We start from the raw sequence: 16,251 nt of genomic DNA, 5'->3' as shown, positions 1-16,251 counted from the left end.
CAACTGATTGGTCTTTTCCGAAACTCAGTTGTGATGTAGGTACGAAATCTCATCACTGATTGGCTGCGTGGTTAACTTCATGTGTCATTGTCTGGAATTTTGTAGACCTCAATCCTACTTAATGTGGGTAAAAATCCAGAATATCCACATGAATACAAATGAGTGCACACGTGTGTGTACACACACACACATACACACTCAGTCACACATTCCCTTTTACCAGGGCAAACAATGGCATACATGTATACTTTCAATAGGAAAAGCTGGATTGTGATTGTTACCAGTGTCTCTGGATAGTCAATAAAATTGCTTTATTTAACCATATAGTCTGCAGTTTAAATAAGGTCTTTGAGTACTAAATATTATTAACCAAATTCTCTGTGATTTTGCTATTTTTGAAAGTAAAATATGTCACTTAGTATTTATGAAACTAGGTATCAATGATATTATAAGATATAATTTCACAGTTTATTAGAACATTCTTTAAATTCCGCTTCAAAATTTTTGATCGAATTTCTTGAAACGTGTATATAAATTCCAATCCAAGTAGATTGAAATTTTTAAGAGAAACTTTTATTTTCTCATGGAAACTTTTTGTCATGAGCACGACAGTGGGAATTTTGTCTTAAAACAGTCTCCCCTCGTTTCATCAAAAGTTATATTATAGTCAGTAAAAGTATTTAAGCCTTTATTATATTATGTCTTGATATAAAGTTATACACCCATTTGTAATTATCCACGAAGGATGGGTGAATGAATAATGAAGAACAAGGATGATACTTCAGCAGTTAGGCCAGCACCCTCCTCCTCTTCCTCAATCAAAGATCTGGAAACTTTGAAAATATTGTGGTGGTGAGGGTGAGAAGGAAGGTCATTGCTAAGGGAGAAGTTCCCTTCACACGTGGACACCACATGAGAAGGTTCTGGAGGACTGCTTGATGTTTACTAATACATGGTTAGTTTTGCAAACTGGTGGATCTGCAGATAACAGGTCAGTCAATATTGAGGACTGATACTTGATGATTGTTTGGATCTTTAACTTCTTAATGTACGAATGACAAGTAGACTTATCTTTCAGAAACTAACACTTGTACACATTGTTAGATATGCTAAGGGTGATGTGACATTGCTGAAAAAATATGTTATGCTCATTTTCCTGTGTTCACTGAAAAATGGTAAAAACCAAACCATAAGATTGATATATACAGGTTAAAACATAAATGGAACTATTAAATGGATGTAACTGTATAGAAACAGTGTTTTGTGAGAAACTAGTGATGTAATGTTTAAAATAATGGAATTATATCATCAGCAAAGGGTTAATGTATCCTCAGTGGAGTGAGCTTTACTGGCTCAGTTAATGTCACGACTTCTGGATGAACCAATCCTTCATAGGCTTCCTCATATGATGTGATTCCTACCTTAAGCAAATAGACTTCGATCCCTACAGTGGGCTAAGCAGTGCAGTTAGGCTTTTCCTGCCAAGTCTTATGTCATAGATGTCAACAGCAATGTATTTACTATCTTCCTTCCAAGAATATTCCATGGTCTGTGGAGTCACACATATTCAAAGGAGTCTACCAAGGGACCAGGCAATCTTTGACCTAATTAGTTTAGTAATCCTGACCATTACACTTTTGCCAAAGGCTTGTCATTCAGTTCAAAAGGGAAAACTACAAGATCAGTTGTTCACAGTTCAAAAACACGTTACGTGAAAAATAGCTTTTACTCTCTTCTATCTTTCAGCCTTCCTTCACATCTACACCAGTTCTATAAACTACTGTGCAAACAGTTAAATAATCAGAAGTGACCTTTGACTCTTCACAAGACATTGTTTCTATGTAGAAGCTAGTAGTTTACTTTTATAAACAAAGACATCATAAAATGTTCCTTACATTTTTCAGTCAATAAACTTCATTACTTGTTTAAATAAAGATGAGAACTTGAATAAATGTTTTGTTCACTTTCTTTGGATTTCTGCTTTTACTTAAAGTAACTGGTTTCACTCTGAAATGCGAATGCCTCAAGGCGACGCAACACAGCAGTAATTTACTGTATGTTGACACCCTATGTCAGTGGAAAATAAAGCGGAGTAGGCTGCAAGTCATGCACAAATGGAGACAGTTTAAAGTTGTAAATTAGCATTGATATGGAAACAAATAATGTGTTAATTATTCAGTCCTCCAGAAGCCGTAGAAAGAATGATTTCTGTCAATTCATCTTTCTGCATACAGTGAAATCAGGGATGATAGGAAGATTTATTTTTAAACTGATCCTCATTGCTGGTTCCCATAGAAAACGGCCACGACAAATGAGACAGGAGCCCGATTAGCACATTTAAGTTGGAATGCCATGCCATTTGCTGCATGGGACTTTAAAATGGCAATGTTTGGGGAGCAGTAAATCATTATAAGAACACAGGAACATAAAAGAAGGAATACGAGAACATCAAATGGCTCTTCACATCTTCTCTACCTTTTGCTGAAACTTGATTGATCCTATGCCTCAAGTCCATTTTGCTATTTGATCTCCAAATCTCTTGATTCTGAACACAGGTACATGAGGCACAAGGACCATGTGAAAATAGGAACCAGCTGAGGAAGCTCCAGACTACAATTATGGATGAAGGTACCATGTTTCATTTTACTAATGACCCTCTGAACCCTGCAGCAATCTTTCTGGCTGATAGAAACATAGAAAACACACAGCAGAATACAGACCCTTCAGCCCACAAAGCTGTGCTGAACATGTCCCTACTTTAGAACTACCTAGGGTTTACTCATAGCTCTCTATTTTTCTAAGCTCCATGTAGCCATCTCGGAGTCTCTTGAAAGACCCTATCATTTCTATCTCCACCACAGCTGCTGCAGCCCATTTCACGCACTCACCACTCTGTGTAAAAAACCTACCCCTGACGTGACCTACTTCCAAGCACCTTAAAACTATGCCCTCTCATGATGCTGGTTTGGATTTGTCCTCTGCCATTTTTCGAGGGAATGCGAAGAAACAGTCATATTTCTTGTCAGCTGGTTGGTGTGCATTCAGCTTGTTACTTGCTCTGATTTCCCACTTCCACCCCCTTTCACACTGACCCTGCGGTGAGTTACAATCTGTTCACTCTAGTTGGAGCTTAACAACGTTCCAGGAGGCCAGGACTCCCTCAGCCTCTCTGCACAGTGCTGACGGCATTTATGAAAGGGCTGTGTGGCAACAAAGCCCACAATGAGTTTGCTGTCATTGTCTCTCTCTTCCCCTGAACAGCACAGCAGAGAAAGGGGATCAGCTAGTTGCCTTCCAGCTTCAGTCATCTGAATTCTGGTGTTGTCTGTGTAGGTTGAACATTCTCCACAATGTGTGTTTCTCCCCATTGCTCAGCTTTCTTCCCACATTCTAAACACATGCAGGTTAACAAGTGGCCTCTTCCTAGTGCGTAGCTGATCGGTAGAATTTTGGGTGAGTTGATGGGAACGTGGGAAGAATCAAATTTGATTCACGCATGCAGCTGAGAGAGGACTGTTGGGGCAAAGGGCCTGTTTCTGTCTGGGATAACTCTGATTGGACTTAAACCTGATTGCACACATTTCTGTCCTGATACTTCACCTGCAGAGAAGCAGAAGTGAAAAAGAAAACTGTTTACGCAAAATTTCCGTGCGTGGAAAATGAAAACGTATCAAATTCAACCTTTTGACTAAAACATTTAGGCAGGTTGCACTTGCCCCAAATACAAGCTCTATTTTGACAATTCGACCTCTCAGCCTCTCCCTCAGTATATTTTAGACTAACTCACTGACTCATCATTTGGTTCAAAGGTCTAAGGTCTATGCATATGATTTCTTGACCATCACATAAATAACAGCTCTCCAGTCCTTTGGGCAGAGGGACAGAATTGAATGGATATGGACGATAGGGCGATATCGAGCATTGTTAATGTACCTGTTGGAATGGCATCGAAGTTATCTCCTCCACCTAAAAACAAAATGAATTGCTGACTAGCCCTGGATTCAATAGTCTTCCATATGCAAATACATATATAGGCATATGCATGGGATTTTAAACAATCGATTGTACTAAAGGATCATTTCATTGACGAAGAATTCCTTAGTTATTAGCTTGCAGCTCTTTCATTTCAACAGCACTGCATTCCCAGCAGAATGCTAGACATTTGCATGTTGACATGGATATTATATGGCAGGTATTTTTAGCATCTTTGAAACAAAATCTGAGTAGGCGTGAGAGCTGGTCTTACTGCCTTCCCAATGTAATGAATCCTATTTCACTACAGCAGACAGTTAAAACCATTAAGCTAGCTCAGAGGTAGACTTCAGCACTATACCAGTGGAGGACAAATCTGATAGCAGATGTGGTGTGATATTGTGGTGAATACCAGACTAGATGATCACCGATTTTGCCTCTGACGGCTCATTACTGGAACTACACAAATCATCTCACTCTCCTGCTGTTTCCCATTGTTATGCTGTGTGCTTATCTTGAAATATTTATCCAACAATGACAAACCATCTGTACAAGTCTCATGATACTTTACTCAACTGAAAATTCACTCAGGTTTAGAGTCATTGGGTAATATAGCATGGAGATGAGCATTCAATCTAATGAGTCCATGCTGACCAGAGCGCCTATCCAGCAGTTGAATCACCTAGTTAACCAATGAAGGGCAACAATTGGGAAACTAATAAATTAAGTAATAATTACTGACTGACCTCTCTGAAAGGAGACAATCTTGCTGTAATCCCACTAAATTTTTCTAGACCCAGCAGTGAGAAGCATACTTGTAAGGCCGCTATGTAGTTTGCTTAAATAGGTTATAATTGTTTAAATGGTTAAGGACTTAAAGTTCCCTGGGACTCCCAGACATTGAAATGGGCAGTTTTGTTGCGAACATCAAGAAAGACAACTAGTCCCTTCTTTCCTTATTTCGGAAATCGTTATATTCAAAGTCTTAATTATCTGTTTTTCTTTCTACTTCTGGCTTGCTTCATTCCCATATATGTACGGCTGGAATTCTCTGACACCTGTTTGTACTACAACCCCTCTCTCATAGAATCATATTTACAGCTTGAAGTATTTATGGCACAGAAGTAGCCCAGTTGAGTATTGTGAACTTGCTAAAAAAAAAATTAGGCAGATTTATCTCCCTTTCTAGCTCTTACTTGCAGTCTTAGGGGTTATGTCACTTCATTTGCTTATCCACATGCTTTGGCTGTAGAGTTCTTTCAGCAGAGCTCAGACCTCTCTCCAACACCCTCCATGTGAGAAAACATTTCTACATCTCTCCTCTAATCCTTCCACCAATTACGTTCACTCTATGTCCCCTGCTTTGCCAAAGGAAATAGATGCTTCCTACCCACTCTTGTCAGGCTTCTCATAATTGTACACACCTCATTTCCATCTCTCCTCAGCCCCTTCCATTCCAAAGGAAATAACACCAGTCCTAGTCAATCTTTACTCATAGCAGAAGTGATGGAAAATTGGTTGAAAATGAAGTATACTGTTGTCATAAAGCTGATTTTATCACGTGCTATATTGAGATTAATAGCTACCTGGGAATGATTAAAAGGCAGTAATCTGACCAATTTATTTTCCCCTAGGGCAGAAATTGCTGCCTCCCAGTCACTCCTGGGGAATATGTTATTTTTTTACAGCGTGTAATGTTTATTTTGTGGAGTTGGTGGGGGGTAGTTCTACAGTTCTACTTTTTTTTATCTTTACAGTGGCTGTCAGTGCAGTAACAACATACTAGGATACAGCATGTCACTGAAAGGTTAAACAGCTGAAACATTATTAATACATGTTTTATCATATGTAGTTGGTCCAGTTGATGTGTATTTACGTTTGTCTACTCTTGCTAACTCTGCAGAATTACTATATTACTTTCTTGGAAATTGACTGGATATCCACACCGGAAAAAAAACAGTGCACAATTTCATATCATCTTTTGTTATAGTGTCCTGCTCCAGAGTTATTGCCTCATTTAGCTGTAATACATGCCGTGTGGAAGATCACACACCCATCTGCAGGACGTTCCATCCACTGGAATGGGAAGTTGTCCGACATGAAATCACTTTGCTCAGAGCCGCCTTTCCCTAAATGCCCAGACTCAGAACAGGATAAGCTGTCTTCTCATCTGCACAGATTTGTTCTCCTTGTCCTTGTGGGATGATTACACAGTGGGATTACGGGCTTCCCTGTTCAAGTATGTAGGATGATTACCACGCAAACTCAGGTCATTGCAAAAGGCTTAGTTAGCTTTGCCAAAGTGTTCCCTAGTCCCTGCCATCTCAAACAATAGCAAATTGTGGCCGCCAATTGTCAATTTGTAACCAAGTACCATTCCTGGGAATCAAAATTTGCCTCAAGATATCTGGCTCAGTATTTGCTGTGAAATGAACTCCAGCCTGACTGAAAGGCAGAAAGAATACCTACCCTAGGGTGACCTTGTTTTCTTGTGTTAGTTCTCAGATTAGGTTCTGCATCCTTGGGCAACCAGACTCTCACTGGACCATGAATGTTGACCTTGAGCAGTCATGAATCTGTGGCCCAGCTGCTTAATTGAGACTGAGTGCGGGCACGAGGCGCCTGAGCTCTGCTCAGCATGTAGACTACTCCAAATTGTCTGAGAATTGTCCTTCTCTCTCCTCTCTCCTCTCTCCAGAGCCATGCATTGTGGCTATAATTGAACCACCTTGGTTCAACCTGTCTTGTAAGACCATAGACCATAACATATCGGAGCAGAATTAGGCCATTTGACCCATCAATTTTGCTCCCCATTCTATCATGGCTGATTTAAAAACCCCTTTCAACCCCATTTTCCTGTCTTCTCCCCATAACCTTTGACACACTTACTATTCAAGAGCCTATCAACCTCTGCTTTAAATACACAGCCGGTCTGAATTGGTTAAAGTCGACAGTACTGGGAATTATGGTAACTTGGCATTAAGACTGGACTGAATGTGAAAGGTCAATGTCTGACCATTGCTGTACCCAATTCCCAAACAACATACAGACTAATCAATAACAATACAACCCTGGTTACCGCGGTGCTCCTGTTGCTACTGGCTGCTGTCTAAAACTCCCGGCTAATATAAACAAAATCTAAGTGGACTTGTAGTTAACTTAATTATGAAACACCTTTTCACATTACTTGCTCTGTCAACAGTGTAAAGTTCCTATTTGTTTAGCAAGCCTTGAGGTTTTATCTTCACACTAATATCGGGCCCTTCACTTTCAGCCAATGGTATTACCCCGCTCTGAAGGAAGTCAGCTTCAGCAGAATGTTTGCCCGGCAAATATTTAGACACCTGAGCTGCTAGAGGGATACGCACAGGTGTGTTCATCTGCAGTCATTGCAGAAGAAGAGAAACCGCAGTGAACACAGGCTAGCCGCAGATTAACATTGTTATCCAGGATTGAATTGTAAGGCACATATGCATTAAATTGTTCAGTATTTCAGTTTTAAATAAAGAAAGCATTATTCTTTGAACCAATTTCTCATGTTGTATGACATCACGACAGCAGATGATAATAACTGGAAGATTCATCGTAGCGACAATGAATCTTTTTGACGAGGTTCAAGAAGAGGCATTGTATAACAAACAGAAAGCGTTGGGGAGACTTCATGGATGTGGAGGAAAGCAGAGCTGGTAATTCAGGTCAGTGACCTTTCATCAGCAGTGATTCTGTAATACAGCCTCAGGCTCCCAGAACATTCTCCTTTATACCCTGTGGGTTTCTTACATCAGCCGAGCTGACTTTTCAAACATTTAATGAGCTGACCAGCCCCCGCTTCATTATTTGTCGATGCCTGGGAAAAGACCACACAGGCCCGTCAGTGTAAAAATCCCATGTGGTCCTCACTGTTCGGCTCAAGTGCGCGAGCAGACAGAGTGCTTTTGGACAGAGACAGAGTTGATGTAGGGATTAAGAGCGGCCATAGGGCTTTCACCATTTGGTATTCATGGATGTCCACCTGGTTCACCTGCACTTCCCTGCCAGATCTTCATGTCCCTTGAATCCATTATTATCTGAAAATATACATTCAAAGACTGAGCACACTTGGCCCTCTGATGCAGAGAATTTTAAAGGATTCATCATTGTCCCTGTACCTAGGGAGTAACATGCCTGAATGATCGGTGCCCTGTCACACTCACCTCAATTATAAGCAGGTGCTTTGAGAGGCTGGTTAAAGACCACGTCTGGAACATGCTGCCACCCACACTGGACCCCCTACAATTTGCCTGCTGATGGAACCAGATGCCATAGCCACAGCACTACACACTGTCCTCACCCACCTGGAAAAGAGCAATGCATATGTTAGAATGCTGTTCCTAGACTACAGTTCAACATTCAACACCATAACTCCCCCCAGGTTTGACAGAAAGCTCAGAGACCTCAGACTGCACTCCGCCTTGTGCAGCTGGATCCTCGACTTCCTATTGGATTGCCGACAGGTGGTAAGGATGGGCCCCCTCACGGGTGCCTCCCCAGGTTTGTGTCCTGAGTCCCCTCCTCTAATACCTTTACACCCACAACTGTGCTGCCACACACGACTCCAATCTGCTGATCAAATTCGCAAATGACACGACGTTGATTGGCCTTATTTCTACTTGTGACAAGACATCCTACAGAGGAAAGGTTGACAGCCTGACACAGGGTACCAAGATAACAAACCTCTCCCTCGATGTCCAAAAAACAAAAGAGCTGATTGTGGATTACAGGAGGAATGGACACAGGCTTGCCCCGACCAACATCAATGAGCTAACATCAAGCAGATAAGAGGCTGGGTAGTTTCAAGTTCCTCAGTATACACATCACTGTAGATCTCACCTGGACTGTACACACCAGCTTTACGGCAAAAAAAGCATAACAGCATCTCCTCCACCTCAGGTGACTGAAAAAGTTCAGTATGAGCCCCCAAATCATCAAGTCCTTCTACAGGGCACCAGTGAGAGCATCCTGGCTGGCTGTATCACTGCCTAGTATGGGAACTACACCATCCTTGATTGGTGGGCACTGCAGAGAGTGGTATGGACAGCCCAGTGCACCTGTGGATGTGAACTTCCCTCCACTGAGATTTACAGCTGCAGGTATGTAAAGAAGGCCTGGATGATCACTGGGGACACCAGTCACCTTGACCATAAACTGCCTCAGCTGCTTCGTCTGGCAAACGGTACCACAGCATTAAAGCCGGGACCAAAAGGGTATGGGACAGTTTCTTTCCACAACCCATTAGACTTATAAATTCACATGTCTGTACCTTGCAATGGAATCATAACACAAAGACTTTTACTCCCTCATGTTTTGGGACAGATATAAGATTTAATCAAATTCAGTAATTGTAGCCCAGTAATTCTATTCAATAATAATTGTAAACTCATCATTGATCTAAATAGCTAATCATTTATCTTTAATCTGTCAACCATTATGTTTCAGACTCTCCTTTCTGGGAAGATGGCCTATCAGAATTTCCATTTTAAATCCTGTAAATCTATCATCTTCCAAACGCGAAGGTTAATAGGCTCAGTTAGCTCAATCTCTCCTCATAAAACACTCCACTCATCTCAGGAATCAATCATAAATTCAAGTTTTTCACATTGCTATGAGATGGGTGCAATCACATGGAATTTCCACACAATCAGAGCCATTGACATCTGGGTTTATCTGCATTTCTAGGGAACAGTTGCTAATTTCTGTCTATCCTGCAGGTCATCTTTTGTTGGTAGGAAACTTGAGGGCTGCTACATTCAATCCTGGCCAAGAGATAAATGAGACCTCTTGCCCACATGAAGCTCTTAGAAACATAGAAAACCTACAGCACGATACAGGCCCTTTGGCCCACAAAGCTGTGCCGAACATGTCCCTACCTTAGAAATTACCTAGGCTTACCCATAGCCCTTTATTTTTCTAAGCTCCATGCATATGTCCAGGAGTCTACCGTCATCGGTAGCCCATTCCAGGCACTCACCACTCTCTGTGTAAAAAAACTTACCCCTGACATCTCCTCTTTATCTATTTCCAAGCACATTAAAACTGTACCCTCTCGTGCTAGCCATTTCAGCCCTGGGAAAAAGCCTCTGACTATCCACATGATCAATGCCTCTCATCATCTTATACACCTCTATCAGGTCACCCCTCATCCTCCGTTGCTCCAAGGAGACAAGGCCGAGTTCACTCAACCTATTCTCAAATGGCATGCCTCCCCCAATCCAGGCAACATCCTTGCAAATCTCCTCTGCACCCTTTCTATGGTTTCCACATCCTTCCTGTAGTCAGGCAACCAGAACTGAGCACAGTACTCCAAGTGGGGTCTGACCAGGGTCCTGTATAACTGTAACATTACCTCTCAGCTCCTAAACTTAATCCCACAATTGATGAAGTCTCTCAGTCCCTCTCTTTCAGGGGCAAATCTGTACACTTTCCAGTGTCTCCGTCTCCCCCTGCAACCCCCTCTCAGGGGGTGACCTGTACATGGACTGGTGTCTCTCAGTCAGGGAGAGATCTGTACAGTGACCCGTGTCTCTCAATCCCTCTCTCCCAGGGGGAGAGATCATGGAGAGATTTGTACATTGAATTGTGTTTCTCAGTCACTTCCTCACAGGCGGAGATCTGTACACTGACCAGTGTCTCTCAATCCCTCTCTCTGGGGGACATCTGTACACTGACTGATGTCTCCAGTCCCTCTCTTGAAGCTTCTTGGAATCTGTCTCCACCAATGGTTGAACAAGTTAGGTCTTTATTCTTTGGAGCATAGGAGGTTGAGGGGGGACTTGATAGAGGTATTTAAAATTATGAGGGGGATAGATAGAGTTGACGTGGGTAGGCTTTTTCCATTGAGAGTACGGGAGATTCAAACAAGAGGACATGAGTTGAGAGTTAGGGGGCAAAAGTTTAGGGGTAACATGAGGGGGAAATTTCTTTACTCAGAGAGTGGTAGCTGTGTGGAACGTGCTTCCAGTAGAAGTGGTAGAGGCAGGTTCGATATTGTCATTTAAAGTAAAATTGGATAGGTACATGGACAGGAAAGGAATGGAGGGTTATGGGCTGAGTGCAGGTTGGTGGGACTAGGTGAGAGTGAGTGTTTGGCCTGTTTCCGTGCTGTAATTGTTATATGGTTATATGATTCCACAAAGTTACAGGTACGAAAATATGTTTAACCCTGCTGCCTTGACACTGAAAACCAAGACCTGCGTGGGAAGACATCAGAGAGAAAGTTACAGCAGAGTTCTCTAATGGGAGCTGGTCAAGATTTCTGGTCAAGTTATATGCGGTTGGTAGCGTGTTGAATTTCCTTGATAATCCATTGCCACTGCTTACTGCTGTGCTATCTGCTGTCTGGATCCAAGTTGTGGAGTTCCTTCTCTACAGCTCTTTTCTCTCTACATCATTTCCACCCTTGAACCTCTCCTTTACATTTAACTCTGTGCCATTACCTGCCCTAACCTAAATCCTTCTATCTGTTCGATTATCACCACTGGGAAGCACCTTTGGATATCCATCACAATATTCGTGGCACAATATCTTTGGTTCCTTACAGTTGTATAGCCTGTGGTACTAGTGGGGATGACCTCCCTCTACCAATTAAATACTCCCAGTGGTGCATATCTTAAATAGCCATTGACAACCAAGTTGAGCTTCTGGCCTTCACGTGTGGCATAGTTACTAAGCCTGGCAGAACTATTTCAACTGACAGAAGAAAAAGGGGAAAAGGCAGATTACTGGTGCCATAAACCAGTTGCTTTGAACAGAAGGGGCTCATCAGCCGTGGTTGGCAGCTCATCTAGGAGAAGGAAAACTCTGATCTCAAATCTCAGATGTTTTGTGCCCATACCCACTCAACAGGAAGGCTTCGGGAGTAAACCGTAACGATAAATCCGGTGCTGCAGACCTACGTTGAGTTCAATGCTGAATGACAACTCCTGCAATGCTGCTAGTGGCAAACTGCGTCGGTCTCTGCCATTCCTTTGGATTCATACGCTTTGTAGAGAGGACGAGCCTGCTGCATGGGCAAAAGCTTGTTCTCCATATTGTTCTACCCTGGCTTGCTGGAGTTGGATTTGACAGCTGGAGTGCACCATCCATGGGCGGCCTCGACCAGTGAAAGGCCTCATTGTTTGCTTTGAGCAGCCTTGTCATGCACACCAAACAAAATGAGAATCTTATATGCGAGATTGAAATCTGGAATGTCCAGCTTGAGAAGCATGGAAGCTGCATTCTCACAACATTTACGACATACTTCAATGAAACAATATAGCATGGAACAGAATGAGCCAGATGATGGGGAACGAGATTAGTAAAGTTAGATTCTGCCAACCTTATAGCATAAACATTGCTTTCTATGTCTTCAGATAACCACTCCCTTCGGTTCCCCTCCTTCTCACCACTTTTCTTCTCCTCCCCCCCCCCCCCATGACGTACTCTTCCCCTCCCTCTGGTTCCCATCTCCTTCCCTTTATTCTATAGTCAGTAGTCCTCTCCTACCAGATTCCTTCTTCAGCACTTTACTTCTTCCACCTATCGCCTCGCAGCTTCTCACATCATTCTGCACCCGTCTACCTTCCCCTCACCTGATCTTACCTATCACCTGCCAGCTTATAAATCTCTCCCTATGTTTCCCTTCACCCTCCCCCCATCTTGTTATTCTGGTTTCTCCCAATAGCTTTTCTGTCCTGATAAAATGCCTGAAATGACAGCTGTTTATTTCCCTCCACAGATGCTGCCTGACCTGCTGAAATCCTTCAGCTTTTTGTGGGTGTTGCTTAGTACGGTTAGATACTTGATGGCTCACACAATGGGCTATACAGCCTATTTCCCATGCTTTATAACTCGACAACAATGTTTCTCAAACTTTTTTTAGCACTTTCATACTTGCCTACATCCCTCTTACTTTCCGTTACCCCCATAGTGTAAAAACATGTCTACATGAGAAAATTGATTCTGCTTTAAATGTTTATTTGTCTTAAACCTAGTTGTAAAGCAGCTTCGATATCAATGTGATCCTTGAACGATGGTTTTTAGCAAGAGTTGAAATATCTGGTTCAAGTTGTGACAGCAAAAGCCTTAACTCCCCATGAGTAACAATGTCCAAGCGGTTTCTGTTTTTTGTGAGTATGTGGTTCACTGCACTGAAGCCTCTTTCAACAAGGTATGAGGATGAAGATGCAATGATGAGCAGCTCGGTTCTTCTCCAAAGAACAAGAAACTTCATATGACAGTGTAGCCACGTACCACAAAAGCCAACATTTTTGAAAAGCATTTTTGCTTCCTCATCCCTCTAAAGTTCGATACTTTCTTCTTGCAAGCTCTCTTCCTGTTCTTCCACCTTGCCAAGAAATGGGTTAATTACTCAGTCTGGAATTTCCAGATCATTCAAATTCTTGAATTGATTCTGAAAATCCTTCTTCAGTGACTGCAGGTGTAAGCAGTACTCTTGTAAATCGCCATCTGTGAAAGGGAGTGCCAGACTTACAATGCAGGGAAATGTTTTGCTTATGTATTTCCAAGTTTCCAGCAAAAGTGGACACTGCACTTTTTGTCTGGTTTAAGTTTAAATTCTAACCAAGCTGTTTCATATTCAGAATGTTCATTTTGTCATACAGATCGGCTAGGTATGCCACATCTCCATGTAATAGTTCTATCTTGCTTCCCAAGCTCTTGTTGACTTTGAGCAAAAGCTCAACTATAATGTCAGAAAGATCAAAGAATTGTTTTAAGCAGCAATCTTTTGACAGTCAATACACTTCATTGTGAAGAAGCAAGCTTTCAAACTTTAGCATTACCTTGGCATATGACCATAAGACGTAGGAGCAGAATTAGTCCATTCAGCCCATTGAGTCTGCCCCACCATTCCATCATGGCTGATCCCAGATCCCACTCAACCTTATACACCTGCCTTCTCATCATATCCTTTGATGCCCTGACCGATCAGATACTATCAACTTCTGCCTTAAATATACCCAGAGACTTGGTCTCCACCACATATCATTCCACAGATTCACCATTCTTTGGCAAAAAAATACTTCCTCCTTACCTCTGTTCTAAAAGGTTGCCCCTCAATTTTAAGGCTGTGTCCTTCAGTTCTGGATACAACCACCTTAGGAAACATCCTCTCTACATCCACCCTATCTAGTCCTTTCAAAATTCGGTAAGTTTCAATGAGATCCCCCCTCGCCAGGCATTACCAGTGAAATGTTCTACTATTTAATGGATCTTGTTGATAGTAGATATTAGAAGAGTCAAGCTTGAAGAAAGTCACTGGCTGAGGATTTTGGCTGTGAGATGTTGATGATAAATTACACAATCAACAACATCTGGATTGCAAAAAGACTTGGAATTTCTTTTATCATAAATATCACTAAAGCAGCATTGCAACCTGTCAAATTTTATCCTCAATATACATTTTGAGCTTGTTGTAGATTGATTCACCATTGATATTTGTTTTTAACTTTTTACAAAAGAGAATCTCTTCATAAACTTTTCCATTTTTCATGAACTGTGCATATGGCATTAGCTGTTGTCTCGCCCAGTTGACTCATCTAGTTGTATCCCTAATTCTGCTTTTGGTAGCTCTCTGCATAGTTGATACTCAATATCTGTACTTATTTTGTCAATACAATGAGCTATAGAGTTATTACTCAGAGGAATTGCTTTTAAAATACTGGTATCCATTTTGAGAACAGTGCTGAGCATTTCTGAAACAGCAAGCATTATTAATCTTTCACCAATTGTATGAGCTTTTCCACACTTGGCTATTATTTTGGAAATGTTATAAGAAGCAATGAGACCACTATTAAGGTCATTTTTAGTTTCTTTGGCAAATGACATAAGTGTGCAGCATTTTTAAATGGTTCTGTCATCTTCTGGAACTGAGTAATTCCATAAGTAGCCTTTTCAGGGTGTCTTTAGCAGAAGTGTCCCTGCAGACTTGATGGTTTCATGGCTTCAGTGGACAGTACAGTATACAAATAAGACACATGGAGTGTTGTTGATCTGACTGGAGCGGTATAAAATTATATTCCAGGTATTTAACATTGTATTGACACACTTCCTGCCATTTCTGTTTCTTAGCAGGACTAGAATTTAAGGCTTGACTGCCTTCAGACACATAGAGTTCATGCCGTACATATTTATCCATGATTAATGAGGCTAAATTAAAATAAAAAATTAACACAAACTGAAAATGCCTATCTGATGTTGACAATGGCAGTGAGTTGACACAGCTGGAACAATGGCAGCAGCACGCAAAGGAATGGCGAGGCGAAGATGAAGATGATCACAACAGTAAAAAATTACATGGACAAGGATTCAGGTTGGAATCTGAAAGGTAGTTGGGATACAGCTGGCATTCCGTATGATACCTTTATACTACTCCAGTTCGTGCGATTGACCAATCACATGAAGTCTCATAATCCCCAAAAAGGGTTCTTGACCATCCAGCTGAAGCCAAGGTCACTTTGAACACCTCAGGAGGAATCTGTGGTGTCACCAGGTTCACCGATCGGCTCTATTTCACCGTCTGGTACCGATCAGTGCCGTATCATTCCATGATCTGTTTTCCACAGGTCTGTAGAGAAAGTTTAGAGGGTGTACTTGACTTACCAACTGTTAAATTGCACGAACTCTGTCCATCCCACAAGCCAAGGGGACCTGTTGTACACCCTGGTTGCTAGTTTATGCATCCCCAATGATGTCTGCTTGGTCGGTAAGGTCAGATGAGATTGCTGAGTTTCAGACACATTGTGATAACGGGTGCTCACCGCCTGTAGAGCTACGGTTCTCCCTGTGTTCCAGTTCCTCATCCTTTTCTTTGGAAGTTCCTGCTCTACTAATAGTCTGTCAGGTCTCATGCCTCAAGTTAGCTTACTGCCCCCCCTCAAGAATCTCGAATACCATCCTCCCAATGACTTCTATTTCTCCTAACACCCCCATAGGACAAGTAACTGCCTCCGTTGGGAATCACTGCTCTACAATACCTGCTTGCTCTGCTTTCTGCATTTCATTGCACCCAATGGAAAACCTTCCAAACAATGCCGATCATTGAAAACAAACACTCATAAACCTGGCTCCCAGCCCTTCACCATTGATGACACTCAATTGGACTTTCAGAAAGGTCATCCAAAAGGGAAGAAAATACACCTTGTATGCAGATAGGAGTGGTCAAGTGTGCAGCACAAGGGAACAGCAGAGATCAAGGAGTCAAGTGCAGTAAAACTGATCAGAGCCAGGCAGTTAACACAAGCT

At 41.9% G+C, this 16,251-nt stretch overlaps 1 long non-coding RNA gene across 2 annotated transcripts in view; it reads right to left on the bottom strand.

The window, feature by feature from the left end:
- Positions 1–16,036, bottom strand: part of LOC132402510 (uncharacterized) — a 32,645-nt gene extending 16,609 nt beyond the window's left edge. For both annotated transcript variants that reach the window (XR_009514936.1, XR_009514935.1), the window contains exons 1-2: positions 15,984–16,036; positions 8,166–8,306 (exon numbers count right to left, since the gene is read on the bottom strand). This is a non-coding gene — a long non-coding RNA (uncharacterized LOC132402510). The remainder of the gene's footprint in view (positions 1–8,165; positions 8,307–15,983) is intronic.
- Between the last annotated feature and the right edge of the window lie 215 nt (positions 16,037–16,251).

Source organism: Hypanus sabinus, chromosome 12 (genome assembly GCF_030144855.1).
Source record: "Hypanus sabinus isolate sHypSab1 chromosome 12, sHypSab1.hap1, whole genome shotgun sequence".
Lineage (NCBI taxonomy): Eukaryota > Metazoa > Chordata > Chondrichthyes > Myliobatiformes > Dasyatidae > Hypanus > Hypanus sabinus.
Note: the sequence above shows the minus strand (reverse complement) of the source record. Positions and strands in the feature narration are given on the sequence as shown.